Genomic DNA, 7,745 nt, shown 5'->3' on the forward strand with positions numbered 1-7,745 from the left:
ATCTTATGAAAAACTACCTATATTTTGTCATACACAAGGAATTTGCCATCATTTCTGGTTGTTTAAATCCAAGGTTCTACTCAGTGTTCATAAATGCTTGCTGGACCAGGGCCTTAATTTGAAACCTAGTTTACAAAAAGTGAAATAGGAAAAGTCACATGGAATTATTAGATACAATTATTAAAATCCAATTAGCTGAAGAGTCACACGTGTGCTGTAGGGAAAGAAACAAACTGCATCAAGCAACAGCATGCACAAAAGACCCATCTAGTAAAGATATCATGGAGGGATCAGATTTCCAGAAAATGTCCAGCAATGGTGGCAGAGAGTATGAGTTAATTATTTTTAAGTAGTCAGCATGTCTATATGCTGAAAAAAATGACTAATCTTATGTGCCTGAGGTTTCAGTTTATTAGTTTTCAATAACAGACTCAACTTAAATTAATCTCATTTTGTTAGCTGAAATGCTGCAGGCTTTCACTTAATACAAGAAACCATTTAATCCAAAACATCACAAGATAATATCAGGGTGGAAGAAGCTTGGCAGGGACTGAGAACAGCATGGCATGAGCTGAATCCATTAATGAGTCAATGGCAAACTGACTACCTGTAATAAAACATTCAAGATTGATAGGCAGACAAATGAAAAAAAATAAGTGCTGTATCTCCTATTGTCTTCAGTGAACTATCATTGCTAATTATTTGCAAAGCACAGCAAATGTATGCAAAGCTTTACAGAACAGAAATACACTGTCTACCCTGAAGATCTTACGATCTAAGAGATAAGACACATGACAGCTGTTCAGGTAAATGAAGGATGTGGTTAAATTATTGGTCAGGGAAACCATGTAGGAAAAGATTTAGACGAATAGTTTAAAGAGACTTGAAGGAACACAGAGGGTGCTCAGCAGGCAACAATTCGGAGACTGTTCAAAGCACAGGTACCAGCATGAAAGAGAGTACGTGTAAGCAAATGTGGGAGAGAAAGTCAAGGGGAGGAATTTAAAAGATTGGGACGAGCATATGCAACGTGATAATACAAATAAAATAGCTTGGCACATTATATTCAATTACACACACACAAAAGTTATTATTAAGTTTGCAAAATCAAGCACTCAACAGTTGGGAAACAGAGAATAAAGATTACCTGTGCAACTTTAATTCACCCCTCTTGTGAATATGCATTATAATACAATCAGTATTTACACAATCATATTTTTTCCACGGGACCTTTGCCTCATTCAGTGCATAGTATGGACCTGCTCTCTGATTCCAGTCTCAGACTTCTTATCCAAACCTATTTCCTCCCGACTAATCTGGCTTTTGTCTCCTCTGGGTCCTAATCAGATAGCTTCCTCCTCCATACTACCTGGGTGCCCAGAGGGGGAGGGGGCATCCCTGGAGCAGCCTTTACAGGAACAATACAGCTTCACCACTGTAGCCCTAGGCTAGAGACAGCATGTTCAGTTGTTTTGTGGGGGTGGCACACGCACAGTCTGGTCAGGACTAGGAGCTATAGAGACTCAAGCATGCTCAGTTAGGATGGAATCTTGGAAGATTTTAGCTGTTAAGGTCCAGCAACTCTCTAGTGAGCATATGAAAACTGAAATTTTTCAAAGACGCAACTTGGCTAAATTGGGGTAGGATTCGCAAAGGAACAGCAGAAGGCAAATCTCTGACACAAAGGCCCCCTTGACAAATCTTAAGTCCCTACTCCAAATACTAAAGCACTGAAAAAGAAAAGGTCTCAAGATTAAAAATAAAATATAAATAAATAAATAAATAAACCACCACACCACACAGGAGCAAAGCTATGTATTTCCCCCCAACTTTATTCTCAGAAAGGACAACTGTTTTGGCTGACATTTTCCACGTAACAGCCTGAGGCACATGATGTACAATTTTACCCCAAATGGTTAAAGTCTGGCAAGATTATAAGCAATTATAATAAGTTTCAGACAATCTTAATTAATAACAGGCAATGCTACTTACCTTGCCTACAACATACTGCTTCATAAAGGTGGGTAGGATTATTATGCCTTTTACAGATGAGAGGATCTGAGGCTCAGCGTGGCCAACTGATTTGTCCAAAGTCATGGCAAGTCAGGAGCAGAGCCTGGAATAAGAACCAGGGGAATTTCTCCATTGGCGTCAAAGTTAGTAGGAGTTGGGTGCTATACTGACCATTATTACCTGAAAATCTCCCCCTGTGCATATTATGGTGGCATCTTGAGTGCACAATTAGCACTCAAAGCACCATTGTGCTAGGTAGTATAGAAAGGAGAATAGAGAGTCCTTGCCCCAGAGAGCCCAATCTAGGATTATGACCACATGCAACATGTGTATAAACAGACAAAATGCCATGGGTAATAACAGAGATGGGTACAAAAGCATCCATTAGTAGTGCCCACTAGTATAATCAATGCCAAATGGTAGAGATTTGTTACCACTGTGGTGGAGTAAAATTTTAGGAGGAATATAAAAGAGAATGAGGTGATGGTTTTAGGTGTTTTGTTGGGGGAGGTCTCTCTATGTCTGGAAAGCAAGATAAGAAGAAAAAAGCAGAAGTGCTCCTAGGAAAAGGATGCCAGCAGGTGATCAGGCCAGCATGAAATATTTGGGCAAAATTGTGCTATTTCCTTAATAAGAAAACCAGATAGAATCAATTACACAGTGTAAGTCATCAAAAGGCTGAGGTGTGGGGGGGTAATCTTTATAGTATTAAATACTGTGTTTTTCAACAAAGGTATGTCAGAAAGGGGGAAAAAAATCAATCCTTTTAACTCTTGCCGCAGGGCCCTAAAACAATACCCACAAGGGCAAAATGAGGTCATAGAAAACAAACAACTTAGAGAAATTTGAGATAATAAAGGTTTATAGAAAATGAGAGTGTTAATGCAGAATTAATCTTGTCCAAAACCTTAAAAGATCAGCACATAATGGTTTCTTGCAAGGCATTCTTTGCAATTGTTTCAGTCAGTCAATCTTGTTATATAAAATCCAGTTCGGTTCACCTTTTGAGTAACTCACAATGAAAACAGACAGAGGTTTCAAGACAATCTTCAGTTATGCATTCTCCTCTTTCAAGAATGTTAATTCTTAGTTTGGCTGCAATTCTGCAAACTGGTCTGTGCAGCCCTATGTGAAGCCCTATGTGTTTTTTCTAGTGCTAATTCTGAGGAAATATCTTGTCACATAAAATACTCCTTAGAGTTAGTTTATGTGCATTTAAAAATCTTTTATGTCTATATATTTCTAATTTATATTGCATTCTGTATATTGATTGAGGGACACTGAATATGGTCTGTTAGCCAGACTATATTCAAGAACAGGGAGGTGGCTAACAGTGGAAAGCTAGAAACTGATTTTACTTTTTAAGAATGACACTTTCACACACATGGGCTACTGCTGCATAGTGGACAGGTTCCCTTCAGAGTTCTCCACACCTTCTTCTGTATGGGGTTTGCACATGTACAGTTACCTACACAGAAAAAAAACAGGGGGCTTCTGTCCTAAAGAGCAGCAGAGACTGCAATGAGACAAGACCCACCTGTCATGTCTCCTAGCTCTTTCTGTCCCCATCAGCACAGCTATGATCAGGGCTGGCTCTAGACACGAACGTTCCAACCATGTGCTTGGGGCAGCCCTTTTAAAGGGGTGGCATTCCAGCCCTTTGGGAGTGGCACTTTTCAAGGGGCGGCACTCCGGCTTTTTTTGTTGTTGTTTGGGGCAGCAAAAAAGCCTGGAGCCAGCCCTGGCTATGAGTCATGCTCATGGGACTTGAAGGGTCACAAGCATGGAGGGAGGAAGAAGGCAAGTTAAAATTACTTAATTCAACCAGGGACGTACAACAGGTTGGTGAATGGAAAAGATAACACCTCACTGGCTGTCACCCCACTTTCCTCCACCCCCAATCCCTTCCCTATACTTGAACCACAATTCCCATGAAGGGGCTTTTGCAGGGGAAGTGAGAAGAATGCTGTCTCAAGGACAGTACTTCCCCATATCCTCCAAGTTGTTCTGTCTCCCTGTAGCATCTTTTCATGGGAGCAGAGGGCATGATATACTACTAAATTATTTGCTAGTGACAAAAGCCATATAATTCCAAATGTAAGGAAGGGAGTTCACAGGCAAACTCTTTGTGTTCCAAATGGGCCTCCTAAAGAATTCATTCCATAATTTCTGCTAACATGTTAAAGCAAGCTGTGAATCCCGGATATACATAACATACTTAGCAATACACTCCTACATTCCATTAGAATCAGGCATTCATGCAAAAACAAAACTAAAAAAAAAATCAGCATTTTTAGCAAAGCAATAAAGTTATGGTAATAATAAGAAATCAAATGGTTTTAAAATTCCCTTTACAAAATCTGTCTGTTCTTTGCATTTATGTTGAGATGGCACAAATGTCATGGTAGAAAGACAGCCAATTCTTACTGGTTACGCTAACTTGGCCAGGATACAGAGTATACAGATTAAGTTAAACCATTTATTTTACTGTACAGCACCCCAGTGAAGTTTCTGCAAAACAAGTACACACTTTCACTCCACTAACTACAGCAAAAGCATCCGTTTTGTTCCCCCATGCCCTGTCACGGAATCTCTTGCCAAGCTAGTTACACTTACATAACAGCAATTTATAAAAGAGGCTTCTTCATATTTCAGTGATAAGAAAATGGTTAGGTAGTATCACATTACTAGGTTTTGATACAGATCTCCTCCCTCTTTTTGTTGACATTTTAAAATGGGATTAATTTCTGGTAATAATTGTCTCATTGTTTATTCACATTACAGTGAAGTCATTTGCACATTTTTCCTTTATAATATAAATTTAGAAGGCAGTTAAAACAACTTCACTCACTTCTATTGCATCCCCTCTGGTTCTCAACCAGGGGTCCAAGGCCCCTAAGGGGACACGAGCAAGTTTCAGGGAAGCCAACAAGCAGGGCTGGCATTAGACGTGCTAGGGCCGAGGGCAGAAAGCCGAAGTCCCGCCACGCAGGGCTGAAGCCGAAGCCTGAGCAATGTAGCTTCATGGGGCTCCTGTGGTATGGGGCCCCAGGCAATTGCCCTGCTTACTACCCCCTAACCCCAGCCCTGACTTTTATATGCAGAAAACCAGTTGTTGTGGCACAGGTGGGCTGTGGAGTTTTTAAAGCATGTGGGGGGGAGGGGGAAGTGGGGGGAAGAGGGGGAAGGCTCAGAAAGAAAAAAGGTGAGAAACCCTACCTTATGATAAATATGCTGTCTGAAATGCTTGACTGGTCTAAGTGATTCTTCCATTATATCACATCCCAGATAGGCAAAGGCATATTTTAATGAAAGAGGTCTAATTTCTAACATTTTTCATGTTTGATGATCCTGTCAATCAGAGAACAGAGTTCTTTCATCAGATTAAAGATAAGGAATTAGAAATAATTGTATGTGCTCCAGGGAACCCTTTGAGAGAGCATTTTTTTAAAAAGTCACTGAAGAAGCATGGTGTCCATTCTGTTTCACCAACCAGTTTTCTCTAGTAAAATTGTACCAGCATTCTGTACGGTGATTTAATTAAATTAGAGAAACTCTCAAACTTTCACTGGGAGGTTCAAGGTAAGTGGGGATACAAGGTATATATACAGGGTAGCTGGGGCATTATTTCGGAACTGAGCCTACTTCTATCCAAGTTCAGCAGAAGGAATCCTAGTACTTCTTAATGACTGAGGTTGTTTGAGTCATGGGATACAGTAGTTTATTTTCCTCCGAAGTGACCAAGAGAAACCTTTGTATTGTCATTAGCACTAGTCATATATTACTGAGAGGACCTTATTGCCTTTTTTAATTTTAAGTCAGAGTCCATCACCCTGGTGTAACTCCACTGAAATTGTACAGGAATCATTTAAAACTTTTACTTTGATTTTTTCCATTTAGAAGCTGAGGAACAGATACTGAAATATAGGCAACATTTTATAGAATTGTATGGCGATTAGTGATGGGGAACCAATAAAGGTTAAAGGATTCTTTTCATAGAAGCATCCAAAAGTTCAGATATTAACATATACAAACCTCTGTAGTCTGGAATTGGGTTAGAAATCCCACCAGATCAAGTTCTTCCACACACCCAAAACCAAAACCACATACATGTATGTATTCCCCGTTTTTTTGTTGCCCAGGAAAAGCCACCTCTAAAGCCACTCAGGTGCTAATGTGGTAGTTTTACTTCTGGCTTCATCTGGAATCAGGAGAGACAAGATGACAATAAAAAAAACAAAACAAAATAAAACACGTTTTTCAGACATCAGTAAAGGTTATGGGTAAGTAACTTTTGGGCACCATTTCCAGATGTTTATTATCTCATCCAAACTATTTAACTTATCCTTGAAAACAAAGATTCTGCAAGGAAACGTTCACAGGCTTGTGTAGTCCATTAACAGTTTGCAAAGTGGGTGCGCTATACTACCTGAGTAGAATTCTCCACTCACAGCTGTGGTAGCATTTTGTAGCCAATTTTCACCTATATAAAAAGAACTACACATGGTGCAAATCATTGGAGAATAAGGTTCTCTATTTCTAAGATTGCCAACCTGTGGTCCCATTTAAATTCAAGTTCATTATTTGGTAATTAACTTAACTAACACCATTTTAAATGCTGATTTTGACACTTCACAAAAATTTGTGGCTCACCTGGTGATGCGGCAGTTGAGAGGATATACAATGCTATAGTGGAATTCTTGTTCATGAGCCATCTGAGTCTATTTTAGCGTGAGGTTGTGGCATTTACTCTAAACCAGGGATCAGCAACCTTTGGCCTGCGGCCCGCCAGGGTAAGCCTCCTGGCAGGCCAGGCCAGTTTGTTTACCTGCCGCATCCGCAGGTTTGGCCAATCGCGGCTCCCACTGGCTGTGGTTCGCCGCTCCAGGCCAACGGGGATGATGGGAAGCGGCGGCCAGCACATCCCTCAGCCTGTGCCGCTTCCTGCAGCCCCCAGTGGCCTGGAGCGGCAAACCGCGGCCAGTGGGAGCCACGATCGGCCGAACCTGTGGACGCGGCAGGTAAACAAACCAGCCTGGCCCACCAGCGTGCTTACCCTGGCAGGCCGCATGTCAAAGGTTGCAATCCCTGCTCTAAACTATGACAAGTTACCTAGATCCACTACAAGTTTCCATCCTTCTGCCTGAAGCAGGCAAGGTAGTCCCACTATCCTGATATGGGTCACCCCTCTTGGTCTCTGGTCTGGCATTTACCCTTAAATTCTCTCAAATACAGAATCTCAGGTCTGAGAGGTCAGAAACAGTGATTGGAGCTTGAAAAAGATATTCTGAGAGGTGTGGATGAACCCTCTGTTCTTCATGGGGCTCCCAGTGTAACTCTCTCAAACTTCCAGACATTCTCCTCAACTTTTTGCTTCCCCTCATGTGGGAAGGTGGAGGTGGAGGAGTTCCTATCTTTTAACTTGTTCTAAGGGGCTCTGATGACCTTTCTAACCTTTCACTGGTTATGTTGTGAAGAGGTAGTTTCTCATTTCTATGGCAAGTGGAGCCAAACCATGGCACCATTCAGTTAAAAGTCAAGTTTTTGTCAAGTTTAGAGTCATTGTTACAAATGGGGCAGTATTTACATGAGGAAATGGTCGACAGGGTTTGCAAACAAATGGCAAATCCCATGGGATTAAAAAAATGTTTATAAAAAAAAGAAACAGATGCTAATCAAGATATGACCTGGATAGTTTAGAGAGAATGATTCACAAGGGAATTTCATTATCC

This window comes from Malaclemys terrapin, chromosome 1 (genome assembly GCF_027887155.1).
Source record: "Malaclemys terrapin pileata isolate rMalTer1 chromosome 1, rMalTer1.hap1, whole genome shotgun sequence".
Classification (NCBI taxonomy): domain Eukaryota; kingdom Metazoa; phylum Chordata; order Testudines; family Emydidae; genus Malaclemys; species Malaclemys terrapin.